The sequence below is a fragment of the Calonectris borealis genome, chromosome 7 (genome assembly GCF_964195595.1).
Source record: "Calonectris borealis chromosome 7, bCalBor7.hap1.2, whole genome shotgun sequence".
NCBI lineage: Eukaryota > Metazoa > Chordata > Aves > Procellariiformes > Procellariidae > Calonectris > Calonectris borealis.
In genome coordinates, this window is record NC_134318.1 from 42,423,690 (window position 1) to 42,436,944 (window position 13,255).

Sequence of the window (13,255 nt, forward strand, 5' to 3'; positions counted from 1 at the left end):
ACGACTTAACTTGTGTTAAGGCTGATTGACAAGAACAAAGAGGCTACAATTACATTATGCAGTACTTGTACTGCACCCTCTTTTATTTATTATTCAGCTACAAAACTTCAACTGGAAGAAACACTTCAGAGTTTTGTGTCGAGGAGACAGAATTAAATTGACAATAATTCTGCGCCGTGCGGTATGAAGTTATGCTGATTAGAGATTACTTCCCCCTAAATCATTTGTCACATTGCCTTATATAAGGGTAAAACAGACTTCAACCATGTGTAGCTGCAGCGGTATCTTTGGGGAAATGCAGGCAGTAGAGTATGTATTGTTTAGAGGGAAAAGAAGTGATTTGCATGCTCAATCGCTATTTTTCTTGCCTGTCCGACTACCAGAATACTTAAAAGGCAGTTAAACAAATGAAATTTATTTATGCCAGATCTAAACTGAAAAGAGAGACATTTAAAAGCACGCATCTATTTAACACGTTAGAGGGCATCCCCGTTCTGGAAAAGATGTGCCAATGTAAGCTGCAAGATGCAAAATCAGCAGGAAAAGTGGCAGCAGCAGCTCAGAAACATCAGGTCAGGCTGGTTGATCCCAGCAAGCTGCTACAAGCAGCAGTACCTCACTTCGGCTTCTTTCTGCCTCTGGTTTGGAAACGCTGGTGTAAAGCCACCGGTAGCACCCCCCCGCCGCAGCATGGGTGTCTGAAGGTGTCGGGGTGTGCTACATTGCACCAGTCTCACCCTTTAATAATACAAAGATGCCCTTGTCAGGCAGGAGAAGCAATCAAATCTATTCATTAGGTTATTAAAATGAAATTCCACCACTGTTGCTCGACCAAGCTTTACGGAGAACGCACCGAAACCCCGCAAACCACATGATGGGAGTCAAGGGGTACCCGCCTCTGCTGCCTCCCGGCTCTTAGGAGCCAAAGCACCACTGATATCGGAATATTCAGGAGATTAGCTAATACAGACCCAGCTCTGCCTCTCCCTGACTGGCGGGTGTGCCCCATGCAATAGATTTTAACGTCGAAGCAGCCCCACGAGGCGACAGGTCCCAGGACGCCCATCCGCAGCTCCCTCCCAGCCCTCCCGCAGCGACAGAGCTATGGCCACGGCACCGATATTTGAAATTACCACCAGACCGAGGGGGTTTTTTCCCTCCCCTCCCAGCTATTGTTCCTGCAGTGACATGGTCCTGTGCCAGGTGAACGTGGAAAGGCTTCACGCGTGCGTGGTGCTGCCTCCAGCCACGCAGGAGCATCCCCCTCCCCTCCCGATGTCTGCATCGGCACCACCACCATCACCTTCGCCAAAAGACAGTTGCAACGTAATCTAAGGCAATGAGGGAACGAGATGAAAAATTCAGTCTCTCTCTCTCTTACATGTTATTGATTGAAAGGGAAAAAACTTCCAGGAGAAATTATTTTTACACTCTTGAATACCAGCTAGCAGATCTATATTTTGTCTCTATTTTGCTCAAAAGATCTTTTACTCCCTCATTTCTTTTGGAATGGCAATCCAATAATGTGTAACTGAACATTTATTAATTATACCCCAGTTTAAAGAACTATTTTGAAGGGAATAACTGCTCTCAGAAATCCTGAAACACTTTCTGTTTGATTTCTGAGTGCATTATAACTGAGACATAGCTGTTCTCTGCAAAGCTGGGTTCCTGGCTTGTACTTGCCACTATGAACTGCAGGATTTTTCTCCCTTCTTACTAGTAAAACATGAGTTTAAACACATATTCAACAAGGGAAACACGTCCTGTATTTTATAACGCAAGGTCCTTTTGAGCAAAGTAACCAGCAATTTCTTTTTCCTTAAGATGCACCTTTATGTTCAATGATATTTCCTTCGGGATTTTCATTAATGTTCTGCCAAAAAAAAAAAAAAAGATTTTTTGGGGGGTGAAATACCTTGACTGATGAATTTAGCATTTTCCTTCTGCTCATATTTACATTTCGTGTTTTGATGATGTTAAATTCTACAAATGAGAGCAGTTTTTAAGTGTTCCTTTCAACACTGACTGCCTTTTCTGTTTGATTTCTCTTGCTGATGGTGTGTTGTCAATGCTGAATGCTGGAATTGTTGTTGAGCAGGCACAGCTGGATGAATTAAAGTCTCTCCAGTAACTCAAACCAGAAATGACTTCATCTCTAAACTTTCCATGTAGCACAGGTCAGAGCTCTGAGTAGGGACAAAAATAATGGGGTTACCAGAGAAAGAAAAAGTCAAAAGTACAAGTCAAAATATAGAAAGCGGTTTGGAGTCGCCTTGTGCGACTGCAATGATTTCCCTCTGTGTTACCAACGGGGTCTTTTACAGAGTGAAGCCCTGATGGAGACATTTGATAAGTAATTGTATTTTTAGTTCAAATAGAATATCTGCATGTGTGCAGATACAGAGCATTGTACACTTATCTTATTAGCTATTTACTTAAATTATCTGTGGGTATCCTAACACATAGCTACTCATGCCTAATGATATAATCTATTAATTTATTCAAGGAATTTTGCCAAAAAACAAATAAAAGCATTGAACACAAACATTTATTTCCCATTCATTTAGAGCTCATCACAAACACCGAAGCATTTCAATGTGGCAAAAGCAGATTTTGAAAGGTAACATATTTAATTAGCATGAAGCAATTTCTAAAGTAAATACAAGATGGGTACACCGTAATCAGGTGTTGCTGTGTGCTCCCTGCCGGTTCCTGCCCGGGCTGGGGGGCAGGGGGGTGCCCTCGCCCCAGACCCGCTTCTCCTCCTCGACCCACCGCCGCCCCAGCAAATGCTCCTGCTTCACTTTGTAAAAGCACTTGCCCCGCTGCGGGAGCACAGGGAGCTGGAAAAATTCTTTTCATCAAAACATTTCATCCGTTCCTTTCTTTCGTCGTGAAGGAAAAATCACCCTCAGCATTTTCATGTTTTAAAGAGGGCAAAGCAGGAGCAGCCCCTTTCTCACGCACATCCTCGGATGCCCTTTGCAGATTTTCCTGTTGAGCGTTTCATGCGCTCCGATGTCCGTTTATGAATGAGGTGACGTCTCCCATCAGTGGCCACCATGCCAAAATTTTTAGTCTTTTCCTTAAGTATGTGTAAAAGGTCTTGTGTTTCCTGTAATTTCTGCATTGCCCCGGCCTGTCTCGTCTCTGTGGCTGCTCACGACAAGCTTCGCACCCACGTGGAGGATCAGCGTTTCTCCATCGCGAACTGGAGCTGACGCAACACGAGCCTAACATCAGATGTGTTTAAAAACAAAGGTTCAAAAATCTTTCGATACGGACGTGTTTGAGGGCCTCTAAAACTCAATGTTCTGTGCTGAAATCAATTCACATTATCAATAGCCAGGAATTCCCAGAGCTTAAATTGTGATCTGCTGTTTACCATTGCAGTTCTGAAAAGTCAGCGTCACAAATACAGACACGGAGATGAACCTGAGAGGACGAGAGGGAGTTATTTTTTAACAGCGAGCTAAAACATCCAACAGTGAGAAAGTTCATCGGCGTAATGTTAAACCCCTGGCCACGTAGGACCATGTGGTATCCTGCATTTTTTCTGTTATACATTTCCGTATTTCAGGTGAGTTACAGAAAATTGACAAGTTTGCGAAATCTTGTAGCTGGGACGTTATGCAGAGAAATACGGAGCTGATGCGCAGCGTCGCAAAAGCACGCACAAAAGCAGTAATTGCTGGGTAGTATTCAAAGTATAAACACAGATTAATATTCACGTGTGCAAGAAAATCTGTCAAACCCCTACCAATAATTACAATCTGCTGATCATAATAATTCCGGCTGGCTAATGGTCAGTCTGTACCCTCCACTTTCCATCCGTGGTGACGGCAGAAATCGCAGCACATTCTCTCTGGTGCAGAGGTGATGACTTTGACAACAAACTTCTCCTCCTCCTCCTCCTCCTCCTCCTCCCAGCCGGTGGCCCATTGCAGGGAGCAGGGGCAGTGGGTCCTGCTCCCAAGGGGTGCGTGGCCGGGGTGTCTCCCCTGCCGTGTCCCCAGGGCAAGGCAGGACAAGACTCGGCTCCACGGCTGGTGCGGGTGGACCCAGCTGCCCCACCGAGGTCCCCCTGGTCACACAGCGCTGGCACTAACGAGCTCATTTCTGCAAGCTCGCGGCTCAGCTCTCGGCAGTCCCTGCACCACCTGCGGTGCCCCGCGTGGGCTCTGACCCAGGGAAATGATGGGACCTCTGGGCAGGGAATTTGGCTACAAGGGCGGAGAGGGTCCATCTGCTCGGGCTGGGGCTCGGCTTGGCCCACGCAGGTGTTCCCAATCTGCCTCCAACCTGCTCAGACGCTCTTCACCTGCGCTCCCGGTGCTCCACCCCTGAAATACTCATTTATTTTAATGCAAGGAATTGAGAAACAATCTGAATTCTTGGGAAGCCTCTTTACTCAAAGGCACCATGGCTATGCCACCAGCCCCGAGGCGGTGCAGAAATAGCTATGCCACCCCTTGCCCTCCTGGCCTCGCATCTTGCAGGGAGACTGGCGCCCCATGGCCCCCGGCTCCCTCCCTGCTCCCTTGCCTGCCCACGGGGATCGCGTGGGTCCGACATGTCCCGCCAGCCCACCCTGCCCTTCCCCACACTGCCCTCTCCATCCCTGCCCTGCCGCAGCCTGGCACGCACTGCCTGCGCCCCGCAGCAGCCCTCCCTCGCAGAGCGTGCCGTCGCCCTGCTCATCTTCCGCTTTACTAGCCCCTCTGGCTTTCAGGCACAGTTCAAATTGCTGTTTGAACCTTTTCCAGAACTCCTCAGCGTTCGCCCATAATTTTTAAGGCCGGTGGGGGATTTCCATGTTGCGATTGCACCGGTGCCGCAGCAGCCGTTTCTGTCTTACCTTGCAGTGGCCGGCCCCGGTCTACATTTTGCTGGCGTTCGCCAGGCTCTCTTCCGTTCTGTTATTGGTTTTAGCGTTTTCAGTGATGCTTGAAGCCAATTTTAGGGTAACATTGAAAGAGCAATAAGATCTTATATCTTCAGCAAACACAGGAGTGATGCTACCGGGGAGAAGCCTCCGGCACCCTGTGCCTCAGCCTCTGCTCCCGCTGTGTCTGTCCAGGCGTGCACGTGCTTTTGGGACTGTCTGTGCGGACAACGGTGAGTCTTACACCTTGCCGATCTGAAAAATGTGTGATTTTAACTTTTACACTGGCACTCCCCCCTTCAGAGGCTTGTAGGGTTGCACTGAAATTTATGTTTTAATTTCAGGAGCTATTTGTGAATTAGGCTCTGCCGTACTCGCCCTGCTCTGAGCCTAAATGCGTTTGGCTAACGTGCACACTGCCATGCCAGCTCTCTTGTCAGCCTGCAACTGGTTTCTGACCCAAATTGCATATTCTTGCGATTACTGATAATCATGGATTCATGCAGAGACCGCGGTCTGCGCTGCCGGAGCTGAGAGCCGCCCAAGAAGCTCTGCCCGTCCGTCCTCCACGTTGGCCGGGTCCATGAACCTGTGAGCACTGAGAAGTCACGTTTCACAATGAGGTTTTTAAAAAATGAGTACATTTTAGAAAGCTCCAGTGCATTGAAGGAAACACTACTTTGCAAATACATTTGAAATTTATTATTTGTTTTACATATAAATTATTCCCCGCGTTTCTCTCGCCCATCGCGGGCACTGAAGACCCCCCGGTGCCCACTGCTGCTCCGCTGCCCCCAGCTCCGCGCTGCCACTCCCTTACGGCTGTCTGCAAGCTGCAGCCTGTGCAAAACAACACACATCCACATTTCCCCCCCCATCGAAGAATAACTCACCCCAGCCAGCCTCTGCCGCTCTGCACGTGAGCTCCTCGCCGCCACCATCGTCGCTCCTGGAGCCCTGCGAGGAGGCTGGTACCCAGCACCCAGAGACAGAGGAAGGTGGCTGACAGCTTTTGGAGCAGCCTTCCAGCCACTTGTCTTCTGTCGGAGAGATACATCCCGTGTTTAATCTCAGATCTGCAACCAAATTGTGGAATTTACCAGTTTCACACATGCCGAAAGTTCAAATCTGTTTCTGTGGAGCAACTGCTTAAAAAAAGGACATGAAGGACCAAATCCTGCATTCCTTCTGTGTTCCAAACATTCAATGAATGTGAATTTTAGACCTGCAAGGTTTGTGAGATCCGACTCTCTGCAGCTATGACTCTCTTGGTATTTCCACTTAAAAATTTTATTTTCAAGGCACCATAATTGTATGTAAAGTTTTTCTTGGATCTGAAAGACAAAAAGCTCTAACAAGTCAAAGGCTCAGCCTGGGAGAAACAATTGATCTGCATACAGATGGAAAGACATTTTCAGAAGGGAAATCTGAGGGTTTGACATTTTTTTTCATTCTTATCCGAAATTGCTTTGGTTTTGAACTCACATTTTATCATTGATAATCTCATTGATTTCAGCCACGTTTTATTCCAGGGATAAACGTGATTCCATTATCCTATTACAAAGCACATTAAAAATAAAACGTAGATGACAACTTTATCACTTAAGATGGCATTCATTACATATGTGTAAGGATTTTTATTTTTTTTTTCAAGAGGAGTTTCATTTGGATTTCTAGCATATAGCAATGCATATATACAGCAGCCAAAGAAGCTATAGCCTGTCATTTCAATAAAACATGTATGAAAGCATCCCTAAGCACCTCCTGACATGCCAGGAATATATGGTGTAAGAGTGTGTCCATGTCAGCAGTGACAAGCTGAACCTTAATGGCTCTAAAACAGTCTTTATGGTTTACTGTACCCGTAATCCATTTTATAATGAGTGCTCAACTAGATACAATGGTTCTGCGAGTTTCCTCTGCCTTTTAACTCACCCCAAGGTGCCTAGACGAAGGAAAAAACTCCAAATTGTGGGTGATCCTTCCAGAGAAGTGTTATGTGCTGAAATACTTATGCACGACAGATAAATTAAGAATAAGGCTTTACTCTAATCCTTAAGTTTCCTTCTGTGGATTTTAAGAGAGACCAGTATTGATATTTTACTGTAGTTTTGGGGGAAGGTTTTAAATTTTATCAGGCTGGCACTGCTTTGGACTTACAAAACACGGGGAAAGGGAAGACTAAGCCCGTGATAGACACCGGCATTATTTAGAGTTGGAATAAAAGCAGAATATGAGATTTCCTACCCCGATCCTGCACTCTTTACCCATACAAAATAACAGGGTCGCCAGCAAAGAACAAGGCAGCTGTGGCCAACACGTAGCAGGAGCAGTAGCATCCTCTTTGCAGCAGTCTCCTAGCATAACCCATTGAAACTCAAAGCTCTTTGCATACCTCAGTTGAACAAGCTGTTCCTCCTTGTAGGAGGTAACGATCTGTAAGAAGTCAGGTGTAGGCACCCATTTTGAAGAAAGGCAAAATAAGGTTCAGATTTCCAGTGAAGTGGCAGAACTGGAAATAAATAGCAGGAATCTTCACCTGAATCATCTTTCCTCAGCCGTACTTGCTTTATTTATTCAGGGGAAAATGTGCACGTGACATGTGGGTGAAAAGAAGTCCCCATCTCTGTCAGCCCCCAACATCCCCACTGCTCCCACCGGCCTCCGTGACAAATACAGCTTTCCCAGGCTGGTATTTCGTGTTGGCTTCTGCCCTTGCAAACGTTTCCGTGCGCGGGTGCCCGTGCTCCTGTGCACGGAGCTAAGGCTCTGACATTGGAATGTAAAATTTTAGAAACTGAGTCCCTAGATTGTTTTCCCACTAACTAGATCGTTAGCGTTGCTAACCCGCAGAGGAGGGAAGCGTGGGGAACTCTGCAAGGCTGCTGCCAGGCACCCGGAGCCCAAGGAGCACAGCAGGGCAAGGTGGCTGCCCCCATAACTCACTTGGAGGTCAGAAACACGTTTTGCAAGAATGTTTGGGGTTTGGTTTTGGGTTATTTTAAATATAAAATGTATGTTTGAAGTCCTTTTGTCTCTTAAATATAATAATAATAATAATAATAATAATAATAATAATAATAATAATAATAATAAAAAGTAATAAATCCCTGCCTTGGAGGCCATAGCTCTGGTCTCCTCAGTCCCTACCCATGCTGCAGAGATCCCTGGGGAAACGCATCCCTCCAGGACCCCACCCGCCATCCTCAGGCACCCCGGAGACCCTCGCTGCCGTTCAGCCGCCCTCCCTGCACACACCACCTCTTTCCAAGCCCTACCTGACGCCGGTGCCTCAGAGCACCCAGAAAAGCAAGCCCAGCTCCTCCAGCCACCCCCATGCCAAGGGACACCCCCGGGCACTCGTGTCCCCCGGAGGACACCCCGTCCTCCCCCAGAAAGGGAGACTGAGCATCCCCCCTGCACACAGGAGGTGCCCGGTGCCGGCGGGAGGGTGCCCGGCGGGTCCCTGGCCCAGGGGCTGGGTGCATGGCGAGCACCCAAGGTGGAGAGGGAGGGAAGTAACTAGAAACAGCCACTTCACCTCTATTTAGAGCCTGGGAGCATTTGTGAAAGCCATCCCCATTACTGTTGAAAAGATGCAAATTTGGTGAAATAATCAGCTGTATGGCTGCAGGCTGTTTCTCAAGTACCCTGATTCCTTACAGGAGTGAAGGTATTAGTGTAAGACACACAGCAAGGCCAAGTTCATGTTGCTCAGAGGTAGCCCCTAACCAAACTCCACCAAGTGCTATAAAACAAGATTTGTTATCCTGGAAAGCATTGACAGTTCATCCAATAAAGCCCCAAAAAACAGAACCCTTAAGGCTGGTTGCAGGGGTGCAAAAAGCAGGGCTCGCAGGCATGTCTGACAGGGAAAACACGTGTTGGTTGCCACCGCGCAGAGCCCCTCGCCCGTCCCACGCTGGAGAGCCATCAATTAAGGCAATCGCCTCGCATCAGATTTTTCATCAAAAATCCCTTCATACGTTTAAGGATCCGTTTATCTACCGCAACAAAGCACATAAAGCAAAATATGCGCAGGGCATAGCATTTGCTTTGTATTTAAAGCCGGTGAACAACCGAGGAGGAGCGCTGCTTTAAAAATGTTGGAAAATAGCTAAATGCATGACTTAACGCAAGGTGTTAATCTACTGCACGTCTGCAGACTTCCCTCTTTGCCTCCCTCTCCACCTCCCAGCTTTATCTGGCTAAACTTTGGGAAAAAATAATGATGTATTTAAGAAGAGGATAATATTTAACACCAAAACCCCATCCTCCTAGTATTTGTTATTTAAAATATTGTACTAACAAGCTTAAAATGCTGTAAAGCTTAAACTATATCTATATTTAATTTCAGGAATATCAAACATATTCTTAAACCACCAGTCTTCAACATAGATAGAAGGTGAGCCTTCAGTCAAGTAGTTTAATTATTACAATTCTAGTTCTCCCTAAAATCGCTTTTACAGTCAATGACTTAAAATAACATCGTGGAAACAAAAATATTTACTATCATCAGACACACATTCAGCTGTGTTTATGCTGTGCAGACAGTAGTACAGAAGATAACAATGTAAGGCATCATTTCAAATTTTGAAATATTATTTTCATGTATGGCATAAGGAAAAAAGAGTTCAAGTTGTTTCATAGCACAGTAATGGAATAAACTGGAGTTGGAGAGGGTGTGTTTGTGTGCACAACAGAGTTTATACTACAATATGCATCTTTATGTATTATGTATTCAGTTTTCGCACATTTTTCTCAGTGGACAGATATTGAGCTGTAGTTCTCAGAATACCTGAGAAAAACATTTCAACAAATTGCATTACTTGTCTATACAGATACTATAAGGAGCACAAAATAGGCAAGGAGAGTCTTCATCATAGAAAGCCTTTTTTGATTCCACCACCCCCCCACCTTCTGTAACAACATAAAAGATACTGGTATGACAAGTACTCTGGTAGTTCATTCTTTCATTTATAATTTAACCACAGCCTATATAACCTAATCAGAAAAATGTGGAGCATGATTAGTACAACAATCGGATACAGTTGGGCTCCTTGAACTCAAAGCATAATACAAAAGAAAGCAAAAAAGAAAGAGGGGAAAAAAGCGAGGAAAAACATCGCAGGCATATCAGAAAATATGTGGTATTTCTTTAATATTTCATTTTAAACTACCTAATTGTGTTTTTAAGCTTCGGTTCCTGTAATTTTGCAAGACGAGGCATTCCAGTGAGAAAACATATGGTAAGGGATTTTTAAACCACATAGCTAGAGTGCATCATAGACTTATCTGCTGCTTTAGTGTCACAAAAATCCACCACTGAATTTATCCAGTCACCCATTAAAGAAAGAAAAGAATTAAAGGAAAAGGAGTTTAAAAATCCCAAAATGCTACAAAAACTACTGGAAAGTGACATCGGGTTCAAGCCAGCAGCTAGGTAGATCTGCAAGACTTCCCATGGCAGGAAAAGCAGCAATTAGCGCTCTCAAGGCTGCTGGTTATTTCAGGATACTGCATAGTAAATATTGCATTCGGTTGTGACAAACTGTCATTAGCACCAACTTGTAACGGCGGCTTGGCTAAAATGAGTTTTAATGAATCTCGTGCCTGGGATTGAGGCGAACTTTAAATTCTGGCCCTTCTCAAAGCTTTTCCGAGGCACACACCCGCGGCGTTGTCTTGTATCCATGAGGAGCAAACCGAGGTGTGTTTTTGTTCAGCACGTAGGAGCAGGCAAGGAGACATTTTCCAGGAGAGACACCGAATCAGCACTTTCTGCGGCACTTTCCGAGGAGATGGCAAGACAAACTTTGACAATGCGGCAGGGAGAGCCGGGCACTTTGAGACGATGCTCGGGCTCCCCGGGATGCGGGCTCCGGCCGCCGGGCTGGGCGGAGGGTGCTCCTCCCACGCGAGCAGCCTTCTCCCGAAGCCCTGGCGCTGGCTAGAGCGGGAAGGGTTTCCTTGAGCTGAGCCTAAGGTAAGAGGAGGACACGGCCAGGCTCAGCTGTAGGGGAATTTCAGGCAACGCCTCGAACAATGTCACTGCCACGAACACCGAAGGAAAGCACAATGCCTTGGCACTAACATAAAGTCTTCTGCTTCTGTGGGAAGCGGAGTTAAGAGAAACTTTTAAAGGCCGGTGGTTAACTCTTGGTGCAGAGAAAGGGAAACGCTGCAGCAGGGCTGCATCACGTAACCGTTCAGCCCAGGCTGAATCTAGCGGTTTGTAACCGGTGCGAGAAGGCAGAGAGCTTCCAGTTATTTGTTCAGAAATGCTGCAACACAAATTAGCCCCTTGAAAACTCTTCCTTCACATATAGGTGAAAAGTAGCGAGCGTCGCTGCCTATATGTCTGTGCAAGCTCCTGCCTTCTCATCCTGTTATTATCTAAATTTACCTGGAATTGGTCTTTCCTTTTTTGCTGCTTATCTTGCTTTTAAAAGACAAACTCTTAACCCCTTGCACTTAAAGGATTCCCCCAAGGTTGTCTGCTTCGTTCCACTGGGAATTTCTAAGTGTAAGGACTGAGAAAAGTGTAAGGTGTTAATCTTGATAATTAGTGCACAAAACCAATTAGAGGCCCAAAAAACCTTAAGGCACAGAAAGTGATTTTTTGTTTATTTGCTTACCTTATTAAGTTAAATATCTGTCTGAATTAATCACTAATGAATGTGAAGAAGGCTCAATAGCACTGGCTTAATGAACAGCAGTGTCAAATGCATTTTACAGGGCACCAAATCACTGGATATAGTAAGCCAAGTTGCTATTCAAAATTACTTTGCTGCCCAATTTTCTGTTTGAAAAGCAGTAAATTATTTACATTTATTGTGCTTATTTAAGCACTTAAACAGTATGAATGGAGTACAGGCACGTTTTAAAAATATAGAATCATTACGCAACCCTGCTGCTGGAAATTCGTGTCGTTTTCCCCTAAAGGCTGCCTCCTCCCACCCCCCCAAGCTTTCTTTTACAACAATTCTGGCAACACCCCATTATTAGATGAAACATATTTTTCTCCGCAATTTATTATTTTGCATACTTTCAGAGAAGTGCAGTAGGACTTGAATTATGCACACTAAGAACAGTCCCCTTCATACTTGTGTAGTGGCTTGAGCAAAGTTCAGATGTTTTCTGGATAAAACTGTACTGTATTTCACCAAAACAACTGCATTTTCACTCTCTTTCCATCTATTATTCACATCATAAACATCTGCATTGTAAACATCAGATGTACTAATTGTCATGTCTCCAGCTCTGGGTATTAAGTGAATGTGTTCAACATTACTCTTGGCTAAAAAAAATTTTCTCTTTTTTCTATTAATATCTCAAAATGCATATCCCTTTATTTTTCGAGCAGGCACGGAGGCTTTTGCAGCTCTCTCTTACGCTGTTTTTTTTCCTGCTTTGGAAAGCCTTCATGAAACCTTTTCCTGCTGCAGATTTTGGCTGCACGGACATACAGGAGGAAGGTGAGCTGATTCATCAGCCCTGCGTTAGAGACACATAATGGAATATAATGGAAGGGAAAAGGCTCATAACAGAGGAGCAGAAAAAGTGGAAATCCACAGCTTTCTAGGATCTCCTTAAAGGTGATTTTTTTTTTTTTAATGGCAGCCTACAGAACAATCAAGTAAATGTTTTTAGTAAATATGTAGCCAAATGTTTGCAGGAGAAAAACTTTGTTCATTATTTTAGCGATGCAATGCTTTGTAAGAGCTGCCTGAAAGCTCGTGCACGTAACCTAGTGTGGGTACACACGGATTCTGACTTTGTGTGTTAGTCCTTTCCTACCTTGCCTTAATAAAATAAACAGTAATAACCCTTTGAAAGATATGTTGTGGGAACATTTAAAGGGGGAGAAATTGCAAACTGCATCCTGCAGATTTAACCCTTTCGGTGATCTGTTCTAAATGCTAGTAATGCAACATTAATGTTAAAAAGTCCCATGCTATTCATAAGAGAGTATATAGGAGTAAACATTACAATGGCTGTAATGATCTAATTAAAAGAATCAGGCGCACTTGCAAGAATCCTGCTTAAAAAGAATAGTAGTATTAAAACCGATGGTACAACCCACAGTCCAGAATGGGACAGAACGCTGTGCTGTGATCAGCCGCAGCCTATCTCGTCCATCTCTAAAGTCCTCTGGTCTTTGTTACTTAATGCGATGCAGGAGATCAAAGATCCCTACAGTATGTGCTGGGGTGTTGCTGCAGTCCCTGTCACCCGCTAGGATTTTTTTTCTTTTTCTTTTTTTTTTTTGCCTTTTTTTGCCTTTTTTTTTTTGCCCCCCCCCCCCCCCGAGAAAATAAAAAAAAGGGGGGGGGGTGGATTTAAAAAGTGCGCTGGAACTCTCCC